At 37.2% G+C, this 24,298-nt stretch overlaps 1 protein-coding gene across 1 annotated transcript in view; it reads left to right on the forward strand.

Moving 5' to 3' along the window:
* Positions 1 to 24,298, forward strand: part of KCND2 (potassium voltage-gated channel subfamily D member 2) — a 513,453-nt gene that overhangs the window by 388,406 nt on the left and 100,749 nt on the right. The window lies entirely within an intron of this gene.

A 24,298-nucleotide genomic window follows, 5' to 3' on the forward strand; every position in this document is an offset into this window, starting at 1 on the left:
CTTCCTAGGGTTTAAGTATAGTTCCCATTTACAAATGTGCTTCCAAACTGAAGAAACTCACATTTTTTTCCCCTCTGACAGGGTCATGTTTGTGTTTTTTTTTTTTTTTGGGGGGGGGCGTGTACTTGGATAGAGAATGAGTGTGTAGATGAGGGAGAGAAGGAAAGAAAGAAGATAAACTTGCTAACTTGCAAAGCAAAGATATGCAGATTTGCAACTCTGCCATATTACTCAATTGAGATTTTTTTCTCACAATGAATGTTTTTGAATGGTTTTCCTATAGTGCTTCATAGATACATGAAAGAACTTCAAATGCACGTAGATACACATTGATACCACTTAATAAAGCATGGAGAAAGAGATACTACAACAGCTTTGATGGAATTGATTTGGAGAAGAGGTCTCCTTTTTTGGTAGGAGAAGATAAGAAAATCCATTCGTTTTTCTGAATTTGTTATTGAAGCAAATGCTAATGGGGAATAAAACTGCTGAAAGGGCACCAAATCAGCTGATCTTCTCTTAATATAGGATCTTAGAAAATAGATCTAAGATTCTTCTTCCAATATGATTTATTTTGAAAAACCAGAGAGCAAAGATTAGGAAACCGTAAAGCTGATCTCTTTTATAGCAAATAAAAGTTAGTTGGGCACAGCTATGGGCCTGTATCTACCCATTTTACAATAGACTTCAAACTCCCGCAGGAAGCAGTGTGACACTCCACCCCTATACACTCCAGCAGGGACAAAGTTTTATTTGTCACATTGTTCCCATTAACTGCTGGCCATTTACAACAACCTCAGCATGGAACTGTCCTACAGATTCTTGTCAATCTTGTGTATGACACAGAAATATTAAACTCACAAAGCCCATGCAAACTCAGGACAAGGAAATTGTATGTAAACAAACAATTCAGATTGCTCAGTAGCAAATACAAGTAATGAATGTATCTAGTCCAACTCACTCATCCTTAAAACCAAAGTTTGACTGCCTTATTTTATTTGGGCTCTGTTGAAGATTATTCTGTGCCAGCTAGCAAGGGTAGTCACTGGAAACTAATAAATGGTTCACATTCAGAGATTTCTCTGCCTCCCCAGTTGGAGTTTGTGGCAACACCTTTGCATCATTAATGTGTTTTCTTCTCATTGTATTTTCTTCTACTTTTGTTTGCCTGAATAATCTAATATAGATAAATAGAAGGAAAGTCAAGTATATAACTTTCATCTCTACACTTATGTCTCACCCGACTTCTGACACAATTCATTTTTAAGACTTATGGATATTTTAAATGTATCCTTTTTAATAACATTGAATGCTCTCAAAGATTGATTATTCAGCAATATTTCTTCCTTCCCTTCGTGGCTTTAGCCTACCCTGTGGAGTGTGTTGATGAAAAGTCATGTAATATATTGAGCCTTCACTGAAATTTATTGTCCTTTTTAGGTGACATATATAAATATCCTAAATGAAATGTTGGCGCCATCGTCAAAGTACTAAAATATGTCATCATTCCTCTCCAGCAATTTCATATTTTACGTGTATTTGATGTTAATATGAATGTTATATTCAAGCTTAATAAATATATGACAAGAAAAAAAGTAAATGTCAATAGCCTTCTTAAACCCTTTCATTAAATAGTTGTATTGCATAAAAATAAATCGTGGTTATCAATGTTATATAGTTCCATTTATTTAAATGATTTATATATTTGTAAATGTATATTTCTGTAGAGAACAGGCTAAAGTGGTAATGAAAATTCTTTAAAAGTGTGGCATAAGAGGAAAAGTTTTATATTAGTTCTGAGGATTTGGTTGCTACTAAAATTAGCTCATCACGTAAAGCGTCCGTGTTCCTTCTTAGTCTGATATTCTCCAACCACCGGCAGATCTTGCTGAGAACTAGGTTTGCATTTTTTACTCCATGGTTACAGTTCTCATAGGAGGACTGCAAAGTGAAGACCAGGGGAAGAGAGCTGAAAAAGGCTATTTCTATAATCAATGTAGATCATCTGCTTATTCAGAGAATTAAAATAAAATCTGATTGAAGTCCTCAGGGTTTCATTAGTCCAGCTGTTCGGTTGACCCAGCCGATTCAATTACCTCGATTCTGTGAATGGCGTCAGCTCATTCAGAGATGTCATTCTAGTGGTCTCCTCTGTCCCCTCCCAGCTCCCCATCCCCTTCCTCCACTAGTTCATCCTCTATTGTTGGATCTAAGAACACACACTTAAGAAAAAGAAAATGAGGTAGTCCTCAAATGGTTACTCCAGAAGGTCACGTGCCCTCCAGATACCCCGAAGACACACCAATGATAGTTCTAAGATTTTCCCCCATCGACGTGATAGTAGAGAACATCCTAACCTAGGGTCTTCTATAAATCACATCAATAATGGGCAATTTTTTTCAAGTGTTTGAATCTCTTTTCCTCTAGGTATACGTGACGCCCACTGACTTTAATTGAACTTCTGTGTGGGCACCCCAGGAAAAGTGCCTTCCAGATGCAATGGGCTGATAAAACTTCAAAGTCTCACTGTTTAATATCCATGCAATGACATGAAATGAAATAAGACACTGTTAATGTCATTATTGCAACACTGAGTTGAATATTTCTTTTAAAGTAAGAATCTTATTAAAACATTTCTGAGCATTTTTCTTTTTTTATTTTTTGATACTTAAAAAACCAATTATAAAAATTTCCTAGAAAGAATATCTAGTGTTCTGTGTTATGAAGCATAAAGATAAAAGATAATAAAAAAGGAAGAAATAAAAGCACAGCACTTTCATATCTACCTATTAATATGTAGCCTTAAAAACCACCCATTGTCATTTCTTCACAAGATTATAACTCTCAGAACTTTCTTGTCCTACTGCTGCTGGGATTTTGATGTCTAGTTTAAGTTCATATAACAAAAATATTTTTGAAATAGAATCTAATTAAAATACCTCTGTTTGATTTTTGTACTTCCTCATTTTCTCTCTATTCTTACACGATGTGTCCCTATATGGTTTTTATTCTTTCCCTATTTATATCACAAATATACCCCTGGATATAGATGTTGATCTCATTCTCAAAAAGAAATCTTCTTCAAACTTACTATTTTATATAATAAAAATGAATTATATTATTAAAATGTATGATTAACATACATTTTAATATTTTTAATGTTTTGTATTGTATATGCTTTTAATTTGTTAGTATTTTTATGTAATTTTTTTTAAAAAACAAAAAATGATTCAATATGGCTTAACAGTTTTTTTCTGTTCTATTAAATATCTCAGCCTGTATTTTTTATACCAATGTACATTGACAAACTAACTTAGTTTCCAAACTTTATTCACATTCATAATCTATAAATATAATTTTCCCTTTCTAAAGCACACTTTTATATTAAAATGCTGGATCTCAAGCAGGTTAAATGATTTGCTGAGATTTCACAGTTAGAAAACAAAATCATGTTTTGCAAAACCCAAATCTCATAATTTTTTTGATATTATGCACCAGAACTTTGGTAATAAAATTTTTACTCTACAGTAACAATAAATGTGATTTCATTGCATGGCACTCTGCAGTTAAAAGGGCATGATTTTTCATAATATTTGTCATTTCCTTCCTGTTACAGATGTAAGAGTACATCTTTGCACATAGTAAGTGTGGGAAAAAAAGTTTACTAGTCAACTGAGTGACAGATCTATATACATATATTGTCATATTTTACAGAATAAGAATTTATCTTACAAAGCTATTTGGTTTCCATGTAAAGATATTTTTGTTCCCAATTAAAGTATACACATATTAGCAATGGGAAGTACAATTTCAGACTCTTGAGTGACATTAGCATAATTAGAATTAAATGTAAAAGTGGGTTTTATATGACAGGCCACAGTTTCTGAGTGTCAGCATAGAATGTGACATATCTTATAAAGTTAACTTTATCATTCAACATTGTAAACTACCATGTATTTCTCAAAACTATTAACCTAGAAATATACAGTAATTGTGAAAGCTAACTTTTGACACAGCTGTGTCTGACTTTATCTAAATAGTAGATCTCAGTAAAAGATTTCAGGATTTGAGTAAATCATTTCAATGTACTGAAAAGTTCCTTTATTTTTTTATCTTTTTTATGAATCTTATTTTATTTTTTAATGAATCACTGTGAGGTACAGTTACAAATTTGCAAACTTTCGTGCTTACATTTCAGTCATACAATGTTCGAGTTCCCATCCCTCTACCAGTGCCCATTCTCCACCACCAATGATCCCAGTATCCCTCCCACCACCCCCATCCCAGCCCCTCGTCCCACCCCGCCTCTGTGGCAGGGCATTTCTTTTTGCTCTCTTTCTCCCCTCTTGGGTGTTGCAGTTTGTACTGGGCTACTATTGTGTGGCTATCATTCGGTTTATAGTCTACTTTCAGCACACATCTTCCATCCTGAGCGAGCCCCTCCAAACACCCTTTACTTGGTGGTCCTTTCTCTATCTGAGCTGCCTTTTCTGCCAGCATGTGAGGCCAGATTCCAAGCTGTGGAGCAATCCTCCTGGTACACATCTCTACTATTCTTGGGTTTAAGTCTTATATTCTGTTACCTAATATTCCACAAATGATTGCAATCTTTCTATGTCTGTCCCTCTCTTTCTGACTCATCTCACTTAACATGATACTCTCCATTTGGATCCACTTATATGCAAATTTCATGACTTCATCCTTTCTAACAGCTGCATAGTATTCCATTGTATAGATGTACCAAAGTTTCTCTAACCAGTCATCTATTCTCAGGCACTCAGGTTTTTTCAAGACTCTGGCTATTGTAAACAGTGCTGCAATGAACATACAAGTGCAGATGTCATTTCTACTATGCCTTTTTGCATCTCTGGGATATATTCCCAGAAGTGGTATTGCTGGGTCAAATGGGGGCTCAATTTCTAATTCTTTGAGAAGCATTCATACTGTTTTCTTAAAAAAGGGTTGAAACAGTCGGCATTCCCACCAGAAGTGAAGGAAGGTCACTTTCTCCCCACATCCATTCCAACACTGGTTGCTTTTGTTCCTTTGGATATGGGCCAGCCTGTGGTGTGAGATGATATCTCATTGTTGTTTTGATCTGCATCTCCCTGATTACTAATGATGAGGAGCATTTTTTCATGTGCCTTTTGACCATTTGGATTTCTTCTTTGAGAAAGTTTCTGTTCATTTCATCCCCCATTTTATGGTGGGGTTGGATGTTTTCTTCTTGTAGAATTCAACTTGTGCCTTGTATATCCTTAAGATCAGACCCTTATCAGATGGGTATTGGGTGAATATCCTTTCCCATTATGTAGATTGTTTTTGTATTCTGGTCATGGTATCTTTTGAGGTGCAGAAGTTTCTTAGTTTAAGATAGTCCTATTTGTTTATCTCTGTTTTCACTTGTTTGGTCAGTGGCGTGTCATCTTTGAAGATACCATTAGCTTCAATGTTTTGTTGTCTTCAATATACCTTATGGATTCTGGTCTGATGTTGAGGTCTTTAATCTATTTTGATCTGAAAAAGTCAGAGTTCCTTTAAAATCTAATAATATTTTTCAAAAACTTTACCTTAATATTTATAATAATTATCTAAACATTGAAGAAGTTATGTTTATATTAATTAACTGTTTCAGGATATATTATTAAGGAAAAATATAGTAATTTATTACCTTAAGCTACCAAAACCCTTTACAAAATGAACTATAGTGAAAATGTATATATTCTTAAAGTCACTCTGTCCCATTGCTCATCGATTTGCTCGAGCAGGCACTAGTAATGTCTCCATTGTGAGACTTCTTGTTACTGTTTTTGGCATATCAAATACGCCACTGGGAACTTGCCAGGCTCTGCTGGACGGGCAAGATACTCTCCTTAGCTTGCTGGGCTCTCTGAGAGGGGCGGAGGATCCAAGTCACCTAGGTGCAAGATAAACGCCCTACCCGCTGTGCTATTGCTCCAGTTTTTAAAGTCAGATCTATTGAAAGATTAGCCAACTTACCCTAGTCCTTAAGAAACCAAAGAAAATCTTTCTTAAGATACATTTGCACATTGGAGAAAGTTCGGGGCTATTTAAATACTAGAACAACCTCCCCATCCCAAGGGACCCAGCCCTGGCAGCCAAAAACCTCTAGAACTCAACTGCCACCAGGCTCACAGCCACTCTCCACACACTCAGGCTGAGCCTCACCCATAAGTGAACCTGTTTCTGGAGACTTCATACAACACGCCCTACCTATATTCTAAGAGAACTGCATCACATTTGATGGGGTTCAAAGTTGGAGGCAACCAATCTTCCAGGGAATTTTTTTACAGATATATATATATGCATATATATATATATATATATATGCACACAAGGCTAACTTTTTAACAACATGTTAGTGATCTCATATAGAAGGGCTTAATGGCCCATCAGTGAAATACAACAATCTTCACACTCTTTCCTCTAATGAAAGTTTTTTGGAGCATTTTCAGTGGTTTTTCATAACAATACAAAATATATAATTTCAGTTCTGCTTTGGGGCAGGGGTTGGGGTTCGGGATGAAAACATCTGAAATACAGTGGTGGGAAGGTATAATGGTGGTGAATTGGTGTTTGAATATTAAATGTAATCAAATATTGTGAACTACTTTATAAAATAAAGAAATCTTTAAAATAAAGACTAACATAGAAATTTCAGAATACTGGAGGCAGGGAAATAGTTAGACAGATAATAGACCACTTGCTTTGCATGCAGCCAACCTGAGTTCAATCCCCAGCACCGCATATGGCTCTATGAGCTCCATTAGGGGTGATGTCTGAACACAGAAATATAAGCTCTGAGCACAGCTGGTGTGACTCAAACCAATTTTTTAAGGCAACTTTAGAATGTTATATATAAGAAAGAGTAATATACATATGAAAATACAGTGAGTAGAGCACTTGCCTTGCACATAGCTGTCTAGGGTTTGATCTCACAAGAGTTCGACCCTCACCACCTCATGTTTCTATGACAACTGGAAGCATATGCGTGACCATTGAACACAGAGCCAGGAGTAAGCCCTGATCATCACTGAGTGGCTGGGTGCGAACCCAAACTGCACTCTAAATAAAGGCCAGGAAGCAGAGATAGAAAACCTATCCATCTTAGAAACATTTCTGTTTTAAATTCTACTGAAAAAAAAATAATAGCATCTTGCTAGCTCTGTTTCAGGATTCCAGACATTCTAACAGACTATTTTACCAAGTAAAATCTGACAATTCTAAAAAGGTAGATATGTTAGCTTAAAATATTTTAAATCAAATAGTTCATTAGAGAAGATTTTGTTTCTGGTCAGGGTGCCAGCATCTTTACTAGACTAGGTGTTTATTTGGAGAAAAAGTTTGAATTTCCTAAAATTAGAGGGATATGCACGTCACAAAAATTCACTTGGTAATTTCATGATGGCTTTAGGTTCCATTTACTAGTAACTACTCATTAATGTCAGAAACTATGTCCTATCTTTTGAAATTAAAAACACTTCTACTTAAGAGCTAAACTTTTTCTAGAAGTTATTTTTGTGTTTAATGTTCATCCCTTTTCTTAATAAATTTTTAGCTAAAAATAACTTTTGTTGGTATTGTAAAAAAATCGTTTCTGTGTTTGCTGGATTTTCCTGTCTAAATGTATAAAGCTAGGACTAAATTTAGTTTAGCCCTTTTAACTGGACAGTGTCCCCTGAGCACCGTCAGGGGTAATTCCTGAGTGCAGAGCCAGGAGTATCTTGCCCCGGAGCCTGGCTGTCTTCACCCAGGCCCCTCGGAGAGGGTGGGTTGAGTTTCCCTCCCCGCCCTGAGCAGAGCCCCGGCAGCTGAAGACCTCTGGAATCCAGCCACAGCCATGCCCAGACAAGCCTCACACATGAAGAAACCAGCAGAGGAACCCAAGTGTGCGGGATCCAGGGCTGAGATCTCCAACCCTGCTCGGATCAGGACTAGGCCTCTTCTGCCCAGATCCCCCATTTTTCAGTAGCTAGGTGGTCACGCCCAGAAACTGCCCCCGGCGCCATGTAATCCCATCAATGGCCAACATCCAGAGACTATACAACGAAGCTCCTGAAAGGAAGGTTATATGTCTCATAGCCTAGTTCTTTCTCTCAGAGAAACTGGCAAGCTCCCCGTGGCATATTCATATGCAAAATATAGTAACAATGATGGGTCTCATTCTCCTGACACTTTCAGCCTCTAATGTGGCACCTTTGGGAAGAATGAGTAAAGAAAGGCTCCTAAAATCTCAGGGCTAAGACAAATGGAGATGTTACTGGGCCCGCTCCAGCAAATCAAGGATCTACGGGATGATAGAGATAGGTAGTGAACTGGACAGTGAAAGAAATTGAATATTTGTTGATTAGATCCATAGTTACACTATTTTAGGTGTTGCTTCCTTATCTATATCAACAATGCTGTTCTGCTTCTCTGTAAACTTTTTTTTTAAGTCCTGTATCTGTCTTAATCTCTCTGTGTGCCTACTGAAATGATCAGCATTTGGAGGGCATTTGTTATGTGTTGTTAAATGACTCAGGAAATTGGTTTAGTAAAACATCAAAGTTAGAAGTAGTTTCAGTCCTCACACTAAATGAGGAGATTGAACAGAACTCTAGCCTGGAGCCACATTGCTCTATCGTCTCCCTATCTGCTGGCCATGTGTCAAAGTGCATGATGACAAAGGGTTATATATCCAATAGGGTCCACATGACAAATAGCATGCTAATACTGAATGTGTGCTCAGTGTCAAGATTTCTTAACAATGGTATAAAGCCATGAACTCATTGGACACTTAACTAGTTCCATTTCTCTCTCTTTTAGGAAGACTTGAAGGCCCTCACATTTAGTGAAGTGAGAAACTATATAGCATCATATAACATCTGCCACCAGAATGTAGCTTTTGTGCAGATCTGGACCATGAAATCGCTTTGGAAGAATGAAAATGTGGCTATAGGAAATTAAACTGAGATGTACTGAAATTATTTTGCAGCCCAGAAATTTCTTTATGACAACTGACCCAAGATTTTCTTTCCCAAACCCTAAATGACCCATGTAACACTACCCAATAAGTGACTTTTCTTCAATGAGCAATGAAATGAAAATTTAAAAACATTAAAGCAACAAAAATTATTCTTTGTCCTTGGAATCCAGGATCTCTGCAATGTGAGGTTCCTGCCCTCCCTTTGTTCTCTACTTTCAGTTTCTGCTTTTCTCTTTGTCTGCTGTTTACTTTTTTAAAATAATTTCTCTACTAGTGATTTTGTTGATTGTGGTCTATTTAAATTGGATGAATTTGTCTTTAAATGTGTAGTTTTGATTTATTTTCTCTCCCATTTCATATTTACATATGTATGATGTATATCCAAATCTCTCATTGAATTTATCTGTATCATTCAGGGAAAGAAATTTCTTGCTCAAGATTATATGAATAGCCAAATAGTCTCCATTTCACAGACAAAAAAGAGGAAGAAAAAAGAAACCTAGATTTGTTTTTAAGTGGGTAAGCTACTTAACAACAACAACAAAAAAAATAGCGTACTAATTTAGTGAGACAACAATAAATAAAATACATCTTCTTCTAACCAAAATATGAGGCTCAACATAAGCCTCACTTGTGATCTTAAATGAAAATTCCAAGAGCCATTTTTGTATTAAAATTTTAGCTATAAGGAGTTTTAAGCATCTTAACCAGTGACAAAGTTTTGAAGTCTCCTTTAAAATGAAATTTGGCTGAAGAAATTGATAGTGTCATGCAATGTTCTCAGTACTCCAGGTCTTGAACTTCTCTTCCAGGTTTTTACGCCTTTTATTAATGTTTAGTCCTACCCCTATGCACAGTGATCTAGCTACTGATTGACTATATGTCTTGTTTGTTTGTTGTTTTCTTTTGTTGGGGAACCACAACAGACTGTGCTCAGGATTGACTCCTGGATCTGTGCTCAGGGGTCACTCCTGGCTGAGCTCAAGTGAACCCATGCAGTGCCAGAGATCAAACATGGGTTAGCTGTATGTATAGTAGTGTTTTTTAGGCTAATTCTGGAAATATACTCACAATTTGTACTAACAAATTGTAATCTTTACCAGTACAGATAGATTTGGCTCAATATATCTGGTAAACGCAAAAATTTAGCTATGTACATAGATATGGATATTGGTAATTTTTTGAGTATATGTAACTCTATACAAAAGTCCTGCATCATTCATGTAGAAATGGCCAGATATAGTGATATTTGTATTACATATAATATATAATGTAATGAGCCATTCATTCAGGGTCTTGATGAAGAAGTCTGACCATCTCATAGGTGGGTGGCCAGGCTTTCTTTTGATGCCCCATGAAATCCAGTCAAGATCCTGAACGAATGGTTTGAGGCTCTTCGTGTTCCTGGAGCGAGCAGATGCCATTGGGCTACACTAACATGCAACAGGGACAAATGGAGATGTTACTGGCGCCTGCATGAGCAAATCGATGAGCAATGGGATGACAAGTGATACAAGTGATAAAATGTTATATCTATTATAACATATACTATCTAGTATTTTTATACATATTTGTATTATAACACCATTTAGTATGTTTTGCTTTTTATTACATAAATAACTATAAATTATCTTACTCTTTGAACAAGTGTGATAAAAAACTCTTAATTTTTTCTTAAATTATATTTTTTCTAATATTTCATCCTAATAGAGAAAGAAAAGCCTCATGGCACATAGCAGAAAAAAGGATAAATATTATTGGTTAAAACAATGAATAATAAAGATAGCAACCATCATAAATTGTCAGGAATAAGTTTGTACAGTGCAGGTCACAAACAGGTGAAATTGAAATCTAAACTAAATGCAGAATACCAGCTGAAAACAAAGAAAGCAAATTATTCATAGGAAGACATCAAAGTAGAGAAGAGTGTGAGGACATAGACAATAAGGCAGAATACAAGAGTGCAGTCATGGTAAGAAACAAGAAGGTCCTGAAAGGAACTGATAAGACCCAGCCAGCAACATAAGAGAGCAAGCTTACGCAGAGAGGAATTTAGGGAGCATGAAAATGAATACAATACCTTGATGCAAAGGCAAAGGAATTGGGTCACTGTGTTATCTCCTTGCTTTCAGCAGAATGAATAGCTGATGGTTGATTTTAAATTTCAAATTTTGAACAGCAAACCTCAATGTGAAGTAGAAGACAGGAACGCCCCAAAGTGTTAGATTTCTTTGCACACTATCTAGTCTAATGAAGCAACACACAAATGCAGTTCATTCATGTATCACAACAGAGAACATTTCCTATAAATGGCTGCTCTGCTATGGTTCTTATAGCTAGAATTATTTAGTGATACTACAAAGTTACTGTAAACTACAATGTCTCAAAAGTGAATTTTATTAGAAGATTTTATACTGATGATATTAAGAATTAATAAGCCATCTAATTACATTAATGAAGTTTTCCTTAGTAAAAGGAAATTCACCTACTGTAAAAACAAGTCATTTCGTAGACTCATTGACCCAAGGGTAAAAAGATCTTAAAGACAGACTAATACTAACCCTTCATTTAACTGTTTAGGAAAAGGAGCTTACAATTGTTAAGAAACTTTTCCAAGGACACATAACTAATTAGTGGTAGGATTAGAGACTCGAATGTTAATCTTTCCTTTCTCAGTTGTAATCAAGATGTGTAGTCTTGTGGATTTTTTCATGTATGTATGTTATTATCTAAGAAATGCATCATTACTCTTACATTAGTACTGATGGAATGTTTTAATCTTAGGACATTTTTAATAATGTAGATATAGTAAAATATTAGAATGCATTACTGTAAAAAGAAACTCTATAATAAAAAGACAGTAATGTGCAATAAGCTGATTTATTTCAAGAATGCCTACTTTAATAGTTGTTCAAATAATGATAGGCATAGTATGTGGAGGAGGACAGGAGGAAGAAGTCAAAAGTATCTTCTTTAAAGTGCAAAATTACTTCATGAGAAATAAAGGGAATTTCTCATATCTCAAAATAGGCAACATCGGGCTGAATGATTCCCATATACAGGTTAAGAATATTGATTAGTACAATTCCCTTTGAGATTTCACTTTGATATGGATTTAAAAGAAAAAACTACATAATTTGGAGGGCATAGGTATTTTTTAAGATAGGTATTTTTTAGATAGTAGCATTGTTTAGGTATATAGATGTTACTCAGTTAATTGTGATATTCTGATCTGATCTGCCATAACCAAGTCAAACTTCGGTGGGGGACAAATGGTAACTGATAGTGCATTTTATACTGAACCTTGCGACTAGGTTGTTTTGAGGTCATTCTACTAGACATTTTGACTTAATTATATTAGCTTAACTTATTAACATGGGCAAGAATTCATAATATTTCGTTAAGCTATGACCTACAGAATTAAAATAGATAATGCAAAATGAATTACTTCGATATAGTTTTATAGGTTTGGTATAGAACTACTTTTATAATTATTATCTGTTTTTATTGCAACATTGTGTGAGGTAGTTAGGATGAATTCCAGGTTTGAAAGTGAGGTTAGACATTGGTGAAGTGATTTGCTTAAGTTAATATATTGAGTCTATTTTGGAAGTTTTCTCAGAATCAAGTTGTCCAAAATTCTAGTAATGATCATAGAAAATAAATGCCAAGAGTGCAGGAAATTTTGTCTGTGTTTCACGTAGTATTTTCACAAATCTGCAAGGCAATAAGGTATTCAAAAAGTTCACACTGTATTGAATGAGAGGCTGACATCATTCTCTCCTTGCTATTCCATTCCCTTTATAAAATTTTTAATTTGAGTTTATAAATCACTTCAAGGCACATTTTCTCCCACCTTAAATATCTTTAAATATTCCCCAAAGTAAAAGTTATGGTCCTCATGAGCTCTTTACACATTTTTTACTTTATCATCATGGTAATGACTTTATTTTTATTAAATAATATGCCTTTCAGAGGATGTCATACATCAAAAAGGACAAGAACAACCAGCACTGGCATGGATGGGGGAAAAAAGGTACTCTCTTAATTGTTGGTGGGAATGCTGACTGGTCCAACCTTTTTGGAAAATATAGGCATTCCTTAAAAGGCTAGAAACTGAGCTTCCATATGACCCCACAATACCACTTCTGGGAATATGTACTAAGGGTGCAAAAAAGCACAGTAATAATGACATTTGTATGTTTATTGCAGCACTGTTTATTGCAGCACTGTTCACAATAGTCAGGATCTGGAAACAACTCGAGTGCTCGAGAACAGACAACTCTTAAAGAAATTTTGGTAACCTCTACACAATGGAATACTATGAAGCTGTTAGGAAAGATGAAGTCATGAAATTTGCTTATAAGTGGAGGGTCATGAAGCGTATCATGCTAAGTGAAATGAGTCATAAAGAGAGGGACAGACATAAAATGACTACACTCATTTGTGGAATGTAAAAGGAATGTAAAATAATATAATATGAAACTGACATCCAAGGAAATAGACACAAGGGCCAGGAATATTGCTCCATAGTTGGAAGCCTACGTCATGAGCTGGGGAAGAAGGCAGCTGGAATAGAGAAGGGATCACTAAGTCAATGATGGTTGGAGGGATCGTTTGGGATGGGAGATGTGTGGTGAAAGTAGATAAAGGATCAAACGTGATAGCCTCTCAGTATCTTTATTGCAAGCCATAATGCTCAAAATTGGAGAGAGAGTATGGGGGAAATTATCTGCCATAGAGGCAGGGGAGGGCTAGGATGGGGGTGATTGGCATTGGTGGTGGAAAATGTGCACTGGTGGAGGAATGGGTTTTTGATCATTGTATGACTGAAACTAACATAAAAGTTTTGTAACTGTATCTCACAATATTCATAAACAAATAAATAAATAATGTGGCTTAGTCCAAATAACACAAACTATTGAAACATATGTTCATTTTACTAAAACAATTCCAACATACATGAGAGAGGGAGGAGAAATATCCATTGCTGGGGCTGGAGCTATAGCACAGCAGCGTGTAGGGCGTTTGTCTTGCATGCAGCCGATCCAGGTTCGATTCTCAGCAGCCCATATGATCCTCTGAGCACATCCAGGAGTAATTCCTGAGTGCAGAGCCAAGAGTAACACCTGTGCATTGCCAGGTGTGACCCAAAGAGAAAAAAAAAATACCCATTGCTTATCTTCATGTTAGATGTTATATTTTATAAAGGGAATTAATTATAATTGTTAATCATTATTTATAATGCATAGAACTATTGTGGGGTAGTAGTTTTAGGAATATATTACATATAATGCATTATAAATTATAAAAAGACATATTTAATGTATGTATTGTGGTCATTTTAATAATAACAATTTTATAAATCACATAAATGTTCAATACAGTAGGGGAAAGGAATTTTCTGTTTGGATTGAGTTTGGGGTTTTTGGTTATGATTTTGTGGTCACACCAGCCATGCTCAGAATTACTCCTGGGAATGCTTGGGGGATCTGTCGTGGTCCTGGGAATGGGAGAGATTGTTCAACCATCAGGTAAATTTCAGTCTTTATGTAATGTACTTTTAGACTTAGCAAGTTATATACAACATACTATTATGCAATGACCGACAAAGGTAAAACAGCTCAATGTAGTATGAAAAGAGCAGCAAATTATGCAGTCATTCGTGTAGAAAGATATAGATAAATGCATACAAATGTAGGTAATGCCTTGACTATGATAATTGTGCATGTGAAAAACTCACTAGGAGGGCACACCTCTAGGAATAGCAGTGGTCACTGAGAAATTAGAAAGACCCACTTAAAGTCACATGCACCTTTGCTTTCATTTTGAAACTGGCATTACCTATGTGCAGTGCCTATTTTTAAATGGATTAACAAAAGAAGAGAGAGTGGAAAAGAGCTACCTAGTGGCCAGAGAGACAGTACAGGATAGGCGGGTTCCTTGCATGTCATCAACCCCAGTTTGATCACGGGCACCCACACCGTCACCGGGTGCAGCCTTGGAGGTCTCCAAGCACTGAGGGGTGGTCTGCATAGTTACCAACACTGTAGGGGCTGCTAGCACAATATCCTCTTAGGCTCTGTTAACCTAGAATTGCGGGAAAAAAGCCTCTTCCCCACCCTTACTTCACCCCCCAAAGAACTACAGAAAACACAAACTGTCTCTCTGGCTATAACTGTAATAAATGTCCTGGTGAAAAGTTTTTCTGTAAGTTCAAAGGAACTGTACATGTCACTCTAAACATTTATTTTATAGAAGAAAATTAACTTTTTTTCAAGAGAATCGTCATTTTATAAATTTTATTTTAATTTTTTATTAGAGAATCACTGAGATGTATAGTTACAAACTTATGAACGTTTGTATTTGCATTTTACTCATACAGTGACTGTTTACCCATCCCGCCACCAGTGCCCATTCTCCTCCACCAATGATCCCAGTATCCCTCTCACCACCCCCACCCCATCCCCCACCACTCCACCCTGCCTGTGGCAGGGCATTCCCTTTCATTCTCTCTCCTTTTGGGTGTTGTAGCTTGCAACAGAGGTATTGAGTGGCCATCGTGTTGGGTCTATAGTCTACTTTCAACTCACATCTTCTTAAGTTATCCACTACCCTTCCCCCATAAAAGTCAAATCAACTTCCTGTTTCTTTTCTCCAAAACAACCAGTGTCGGCTAAATAAAAGGTAGAGAGAAATTAATCCTATGTTTAATAGCATAAATGAGGCATACAAATCAAAGAAAAGACATTTGAAAAGAAAGAGTGAGCTACTAGATCCTTGAGGTGCTAGCAGTAATATACACATCATTGCTTATGACAGGTTTGCAATACAAATTATCCCATGGGGGAAGAAAAGATAATTTCTATATTGTGTTGCCTACTCCTTTCCTCATACAAGAGAAATATTGCTGATACAAACATCGTTGTATCTGTGTCATCCGTTGTTCATCGATTTACTCGAGCAGCCCCAGTAATGTCTCTATTTATCCCAGCCCTGAGATTTTAGCAGACTCTCCTTACTTGTCTTTCCCAATGATTGGAGGCTCTTTTCAGGGTTAGGGGACCTAACCCTGTTATTGTTACTGCATTTGGCATGTCAAACACGCCACAGGGAGCTTGCCAGGCTCTTCTGTGCAGGTGGGATACTCTCGGTAACTTTCCAGGCTCTCCAAGAGGCATAAATATATGATGATGTATAGCGCAGACGCAAAGCAGCAGTAAGGTCCAGGAATATGTTCAGTCATGCATGAGGCTCCGCCCATGTGTGGAAAGTGGCCTGGAGCACAGAGGTGGTGGGGTAGTGGAGGTCGGCTGGGTCCCTTGGGGTGGGGAGGGCTCTCACCCACCCCCCTCTGGGGTACCCCTTGTGCAGAGTCTAGTGGCATGGTTATGGGGGCCTTGTTTTATGCTCCTTTTTGGGAGTAGCAGCCATGAGTTCTGGAGTGGGGGCTGATGAGATTATCTGGCGCTGACAGGAGGTGGCTTATGGGTGTGACCCTCTGGGTCACCAGAGATTGGGGAAGCAGGCAGAGGATCTCTTCTCCAGGGTCCTGTTGAGCCCAGAGTCCAAGATCACAAAGTTCTGCATTATCTGGGTTCTGTGGGACTTGGCTCATGTGTGATACAAACATACCATCAATAAATGCAATTCTAATCTACTGAGAAAAATCACCTATCTGAAATATTTTAAGGAATATGTAAGTAGAAAAGTGTGTTTTTAAAAGGAGCTTGAGCTGTCCAGCAAAGTGTTATTTCTGGAAATAAAAAAAAAAAAAAAAAAACAGGTCAGCCAGACACATGGCAGTTAAGTCACGTTCCTTGCTGTTGCTGACCCTGATTCCATTACAAGCACTGCATATGGTCCCCAGAGCAACACCAGGAGAAATCCCTGAGCATAGAGCCAAGGATAAGCCCCGAGAATCCCCCAAGCACTGCCAGAGTGGCCCAGCCCCCATTAAAAGCACATAAGCAAAGTAATCCCATGTTTATTTTCTCCCCTCTCCCTTTTTGAGGGGAAGAGGCCTCCTAAGAGGTAGTCACAGTTGCCCCACTAATGAATCTTGGCCAACTGGGTTGGCAATTCAGTGCAAAGACCTGAGGACTTGAGGCTGGTTGGGCTCATACTCAAGGTACCAACTGGTCTTAAAACTGAAGCCAACTGTGTGCAAGTGCTAGACCATCTCCCAGTCCCTATAATTTATACTAGAATCTAGATTATTTGGGAAAGGTTTCTCAAACACTTTGGTTTCATTAATTTTGAAAATTAATAGAAAGAGCACCAGTAAAGTAACTGTTTATAAAATATTAATATGGTAACTTGTACATTATAGTTTTTTTACTTTATGCCACAATATAAGGAAAACTACTTGAACATTGAGATAAATAAAAAGGGAAAAGAAATTTGGGTTCTTTTTGTATGAGTATTTCAAAAAGTAGAAAATATGAGTACTATATTTTCCTACAATCATTAATTGAGAAGTATATACAAATAATTTAATCAATAATATAATTACAAGACTCAGAAAAAAATTGTCTTGTCCGAAATACTCAAAGCTATAACCATCTGCTTAACATATTTAACTCTTAGAAAGAATAAGGCTTTTAATATTCTATCAATTCTTCTTTATCCCTGTGTCAATTGTCTACATCATGTATTTAGTTCTGAATAGAGTCCTACACTAACAAGTTAGTACTTCATGGCTGATCTGACCTTCGTGGCCACTGACTGGGTATACATATAAATAAAAAATTTATTAATATCCTAAGCCAAACAAAATTCAGAAGGTGAACAGGCAGAAAATACTTAAGAATATATTCCAGGAGTAAATGTGTATTCATGCTTTTTAAATTATGCACATCACTGCCTCTTTACATTACTGTAGGCTAGACTTGACTCATAGGTATTTAACCAAATGAACCATAGAAGACTATTTCCTTTCATAATTTGTCACTGTAAAGCAAATGTCTAAATCTGAAATGGTAAAAATGGATCTTTCATTATATTTTCAAATACACAGAGCATGCTGAGATTAAGTATTTAGAATTCATATCCAAGTGTATCTATAATGTGTTTTAATAAGGTCATGAATAATGAAGTAATTTTATACAATGTGGAAAAGCTGTGAAGTGTAGCATTCAAGTGATATTTATCTATGAGGTGTATCTATTTTATGGTTCCCTTTTCATAAATTTCATTTCCACTTGTGGAGTTGTCATATGCAGACTAATTAATATGACTTATCCTGTGGCTAAGGAGGAATGTTTTTCACTATTCCTTTATCCTTTCACCTTGTCTAAAATTATTATTCCCCTCAACACTTCATTTATCTTTCACGTTCACCCTAGGGAGTTCCTCATGCAGAACAACTAGGAGGTGTATATAGGGGAACCACAATCTGGCAGCCTCATCATAAAATGTGATATGTTAGCTATTTCCTTTCCAAGGGACCTATCCAGCTGAGACTGTAGGAGGCCTCTGGGCCACACATGAAAATACAGCAGACTCACATCCCAAGAAAACCTTTTGCCAAAAAGGCAGAAGCAAATGACTCTTTAACAGAACTTGCACAGAAAAGAAAAAAGAAATCATCCTGTTTTCTGAGTGCTTGTCATGTCGGGGAAATAAACATCCAAAGCCATGCCATGAGAACAGATATTTTAACTGGACCAGATATGCATAGAAATGGAGTTTACTTCCATGCACTCTTATTGCTAATCCTGGGAAAATTGGCTCTATTATCCAGGGGTTATTTTTTAAATTGGGTGGATTACTATATGCATTAAAAATGAGAATATTTTGAACATGTGTCATTGCAACAGATGAATTTTGACTAGACCAGATATGAAATATGCATTGATAAGTATATATTCACATTATTTTTCCAGTAATAGTATTGGCCCTTACTTGAGTCAATTGCTAGTTTGTGGTAAAAAGGAAGACTTTGCCTTTAATTTTTGTGCTTTAGGCATATATTTTGCCCTGTCTCTGCTTTTCAGTTATCAATTCATTGCTGGAGATCCAGGCTTGAGAAGGACCCGGGGTGAGTTTCAGCTCAGCTCTGTCAGTTGTGCCAGTCATATGAAGGGGCCAGTAGGTCAAATTCTATGCCCAGTTGATCTACATGGCGAGGAGATCAAGTGGGTATAGTCTCCTCGCTTCTGTCTCTCTGAGTCTCCAGTTCTAGTCTGAGAGGAGGTTCGGTTGTTAGATTGAGAGAGAGAATGTAAATAAACTCCACTCAGAGGCCAAAATCTTGTCTTTATCACAGAAATCAAACTAGGACAGGACAGGAACGAGTGTCGATAAAAGTATAAGGACTTACTAAAGAAAGTCCACGCAAAGTGGGGAGCAGGCATTCTCAAGAGGAAGTTGAGACTGGTTTGGGGGCAAATTAATTTCTAAGGAGTAAACTTATTAAAGGGAGGGATATGCATAAGAGATGAGTGTGATCAGCAATAACTGGACGGTGCTAACCTCTCACTTGTGAATGGGAATTGCATGCTAGTCTGTACATCACATGTAGTTTTAGAATGTGATTGGAAGCTGTACGGTGAGTTAATACGTATTTTGTCATTAATGAAGTAAAGGGTGAAAAATTAGGTCCAGTTCTTTGCACATATTCTAGAAACTAATTTGAGTTGGTTTCAGAGTTCTTTTATTGTCAGCAGGTTGGTAACTGCAAGACGATTCAAGTTGAGGCATGTTTTGCTTCTCTCAAGGCCTTTCTTTAGCCACCCGAGAGAGCCCTTTTTGCTTCTCGTGCTTCTCCTAACAGTTTATCACATTGCTTCCCCTACCTCAAATAGATTTATGTAAGTTGACATTACTTGTTTGTACTGCTGATGAATAAAAACACACTCTGAAGGAATCGGCCAATACTTTACTTTAGTCTGGTATGGATTTTTCCTTAAGTCCAACGTGGACACAGTTTACCCTACTTCACATTTCCATCAAAACCTGGTCAATATAACTAATCAGATTCACATGAACAAAATTACATTTGGTTTCTTGACAATTCAAATAAGAAGCAGCCTTTTTTTTTCCCTAAGAGGAAAAACTATCCATTGAGATAATTGTAAGCGCCAAACAAGTGTGAAATTGATTCAGCTTTGTTTCTACCATATCCCCATCATCCGGAACACTACCTGTGCTTGCATTTTCATGGGTTAGATCCAGGCCATTATAGAGAATGAGCTCCAAAGTGTGAAAATAAACCAGTGATTTTATTATTTGAATCAAATAGCTCTTTAACCTGTCAAAAATATGATACACATAACATGGAGTTGAAAGCATGATAAGCAGCTTATAACGAGGTAATTATTTGTATTATTTTAAATCATCAAGTTATTTTTATGTTACTCTCACATTCAACCAATTTTCTGCAATTGATTTTCAATCTTAACTGTTTTTTGTAATAGTATGGGAAAATTAGGTCATCATTCACATCTCCAGCACCATTTTAAACCCTTACAGTCAAGCTTTAAAAGAAAAGGTACTTTAAAAATCGAAGGAAGGAAGGAAGGAAGGAAGGAAGGAAGGAAGGAAGGAAGGAAGGAAGGAAGGAAGGAAGGAAGGAAGGAAGGGAGGGAGGGAGGGAGGGAGGGAGGGAGGGAGGGAGGGAGGGAGGGAGGGAGGGAGGGAGGGAGGGAGGGAGGAAGGAATCCTGATTCTTACCTCCAAAAAACCAGTGATTAATTGATAGGAGCTAGATTCTGGAGCTAGAGTCTCCTATCATCCAGAGTTCGCTTTCTTTTTATTTTATTTATTTTATGTATTTGTTTTGCTCTTTTGGGGGGTCACACCCATCGATGCTCAGGGGTACTCATGGCTTTGCACTCAGGAATTACTCCTGGTGGTGCTTGGGGGACCATATGGGATGCCGGGGATCGAACTTGGGTTGGCCGCATGCAAGGCAAACGCCTTACCCGCTGTGCTATCGCTTCGGCCCCACGAGTTTGCTTTCTTGCTCTCTTATTAAAATACTTTATTAGAAGTTACTATTCAAACCGAAAATTTATTTCTCACAACACACATTCAGTGTGGAGAACTTGCTAGGCATTTAAGAATGTGAAACTCTCCTGAATATTGAGAAAGTACAAAGAGGAACTGAGCCGGACACCAGAGAGAATACTTGCATAGAGAGGTCCCAACCTTCCTCAGCATCTGACCAAACAGAAGTAATGTTTTTAGTTCATCCAGGCAGCTATAATAAGACTACCATAAACTGGATGCCTGATAGACAACAAAAAAATATATTTCTAATAATTTGAGAGACTGGAAAGCTCAAGATCAAGGTCCCAGCAGGTACGGTGTCTGGGGAGAGATCCTTTGTTCATGCGTCCTGATGTGGCAGAGCGAAGCACTGTGGTGTTGCTTTTATGATGGTGCCGATTGCGTGCAGAAAGGTTCTGCTCTCTGACCTAATCACCCACCCACACTGGTTATTTGAGAGAGAGGAACATAAACATGCAGTCTATAGAAAATAACTTTTGGTAGAATTGGGAATTTATAGAGCCCTGGGTGGAAGATGGAAGAAAAAAAGAAAGAAGCCATCAGCAGAGGAGAGGGGGAAATAGGTGTGTGTGTGTGTGTGTGTGTGTGTGTGTGTGTGTGTGTGTGTGTGTGTTTGTGAGAGAGAGAGAGAGAAAGAGTGCTAAAGTTCTAGAAATTTCAGTTTCTCTCTGGTCCTGAAGTGTTATATGTCTGTCCTCTAGGATGAGCAAATGTGAACTACTGCATCCTACAATAGAGCTGATAGGGGCCAGCACCTTCTTTCAAACTCCTTGCTAGCCTTGACTCTGAGTCATAACTGCTCCTATAATTGGCAAAACCACATGATGTCCCTGTACAGAGACCTTAATCCATGGCTACAATATCAAAGGCACCACCTGCAGAGATGAATCTGTGTGGAAATTATGTGGCATATTTAAATTACACATATACAATGGTAGAAAATGATGGTAAATGTATGGTTGCCTCAGACATTTACATCACAATTGTTAAACTTTGATTAAGATGTTTTTATGTTGATTGCATGTCATGAGGAGAAAATAGTAAGTAAATGTATAACTGACCCTATACGTCAAGGCAATGCGTCATTTATATTTAAACAGAAAACTTATTTCCAAAAGGCAAATGTACCAAGAATGATTACTTATGGATCTTTAGTTGCTTCAAAGATCAGCAAGAAAAATTCCCACCACAGAAATCAGAGTCTCTGTAGGTTTCATGTTTGTGACATACAATGGTTCGTTCTGGTTCATGTGTTTCAAGTAACATAACTAGTGATTTCAGGCACTTCTCCCTTCTGGGAATGGCTTACTTGTACCTTTCATTTTACTATAGAGATTCTATCTTCTTTTAACTTGATGGCCAATGTTAAAGAGTAAAGAAAGTTTTTGATGCTTAACACTTTTGAAGTTTTCCTTCCAATTAAAAGCTGCAACCTTCATGCAGTCTTCTAAGATGCATAAATGCTTTTCTTCTTCTTTAATTTTCAAGAGAAACAGTGACCAGTTATTTGATGAAAGCTTTCTAATAAAGAATACCTTTTCTCTAAATAAAACAAAAGCAAACTTAAAATAGAAAATTTTTTTTCTTTTGCTTTTTGGGTCACACCCGACTACGCACAGAGGTTACTCCTGGCTCTGCACTCAGGAATTACTCCTGGAGGTGCTCAGGGGACCATATGGGAAGCTGGGAATCGAACCCGGGTCGGTCATGTGCAAGGCAAACACCCTACCCGCTGTGCTATTGTCCCAGCCCCTTAAAAAAGACATTTGAGCTTAAAACAGATTATTTCCTTTACCATATTTCATGACCTCCTTCTTTTCTCCATTTGGTTGGATTTTAATAGAAATAACTTTGTGTTGTTTGCTTAGTTTAATTTTCTATAAAAACATAAACAGTACCATTAGTATTGATTAGGACAGGCATACTTATAATGACCTTGAAAACCTATTATGGGTGTACATGCTAACCCATATTATTGTACTATGAACTGAGATTTGTGTAAAAAATGTCAATAATCTTAGTATAGTCATTAAGGATTGGGAGGAAGATTATGCTACAGTGTACGAGTTCCAAAGAATACAGGATTTTATTTAATGTTGAATTTGTGAAAACTGCTTCATGTATCTTTTTTTCCTCCAAGCCTTTAAAAATGAACCATCCAAACCTACCCTTCAAGCCTGTGTTCTCTCAAACATGCATCTCACTTATTTGTCTCTATGTTTCCTTACTTGCATATTTAGACTCTGGAAAAGACTCGGTTCCCTCTTAAACACATACTTCTCTTTCTCTCCCCTCACATCTTTCTAAATAAGGTTCAATAACATCTTGTTTCTCTTAAAAGAAAACAAACAAAAAAAAAAACCACAAAGAAAAACAATTCCATAAGTCTTATGTCCTAAAATCTGAGGGGATAAGAGTAGGTTAAAGGTTACTTTCTTTACATGTTCTAGAAGATAGTTTCACAAATCATACTTAAGTAATGCTTTATAACTTTTTTTAATTTTTTTTTTTGCTTTTTGGGTCACACCCAGCGATGCACAGGGGTTACTGCTGGTTCTGCACTCAGGAATTACTCCTGGCGGTACTCAGGGGACCATATGGGATGCTGGGAATCAAACCTGGGTCGGCTGCGTGCAAGGCAAACTCCCTACTTACTGTGCTATTGCTCCAGCCCCAGAAGCTTTATAACTTTGGTATAAAGGCAATGAATGGGCTAAAAATATCTGACCTGAAACAATGATGTGGCTAGAAGGGAAGCTGAGGGAACTATCTTCATTCTTAAAATAGGTGCCCCTGCATCAACTCTAGAAACTGAGGCAAAAGCCAGTAATTATCTAAAACGTTCCATCAAGAAGCAATTTGGTTCTCTTTTGAATATAAAATGTTCCTCGGCCATACTGCTAGAGATGCGTAAAGCCCCAGGGTCCTGAGGCTTAGAATGAGAAATTCTAAGCAATGAAAGGGAAAAGAAGGGCAACAAGTCTATGAGATGCACCTAAGCTTGGGTGGATTGCTTCTCAAATCATTTCTCTGACTGATACCTGAGAAGACAAAGTCATATGATGAAGGATCTCTTATCAAGACCTATTCCGTGACTGATCTGTAACGCTATTGGTTCAGTGAATAGCTACACTCTGATCATCTTTGAGTATCTACACCTCCAAAGCTGTGAATTAGCGATACCACAGGTATGCTTTCTAAAGGTTAATTGAATGATCATTATAATCTACTTCTACATTCTTCCAAGAACTTGAAATACTTAGACATTTAGGCAAAAAGAGGCATCGTTGACACAGT

The sequence above is a fragment of the Sorex araneus genome, chromosome 1 (genome assembly GCF_027595985.1).
Source record: "Sorex araneus isolate mSorAra2 chromosome 1, mSorAra2.pri, whole genome shotgun sequence".
Lineage (NCBI taxonomy): Eukaryota > Metazoa > Chordata > Mammalia > Eulipotyphla > Soricidae > Sorex > Sorex araneus.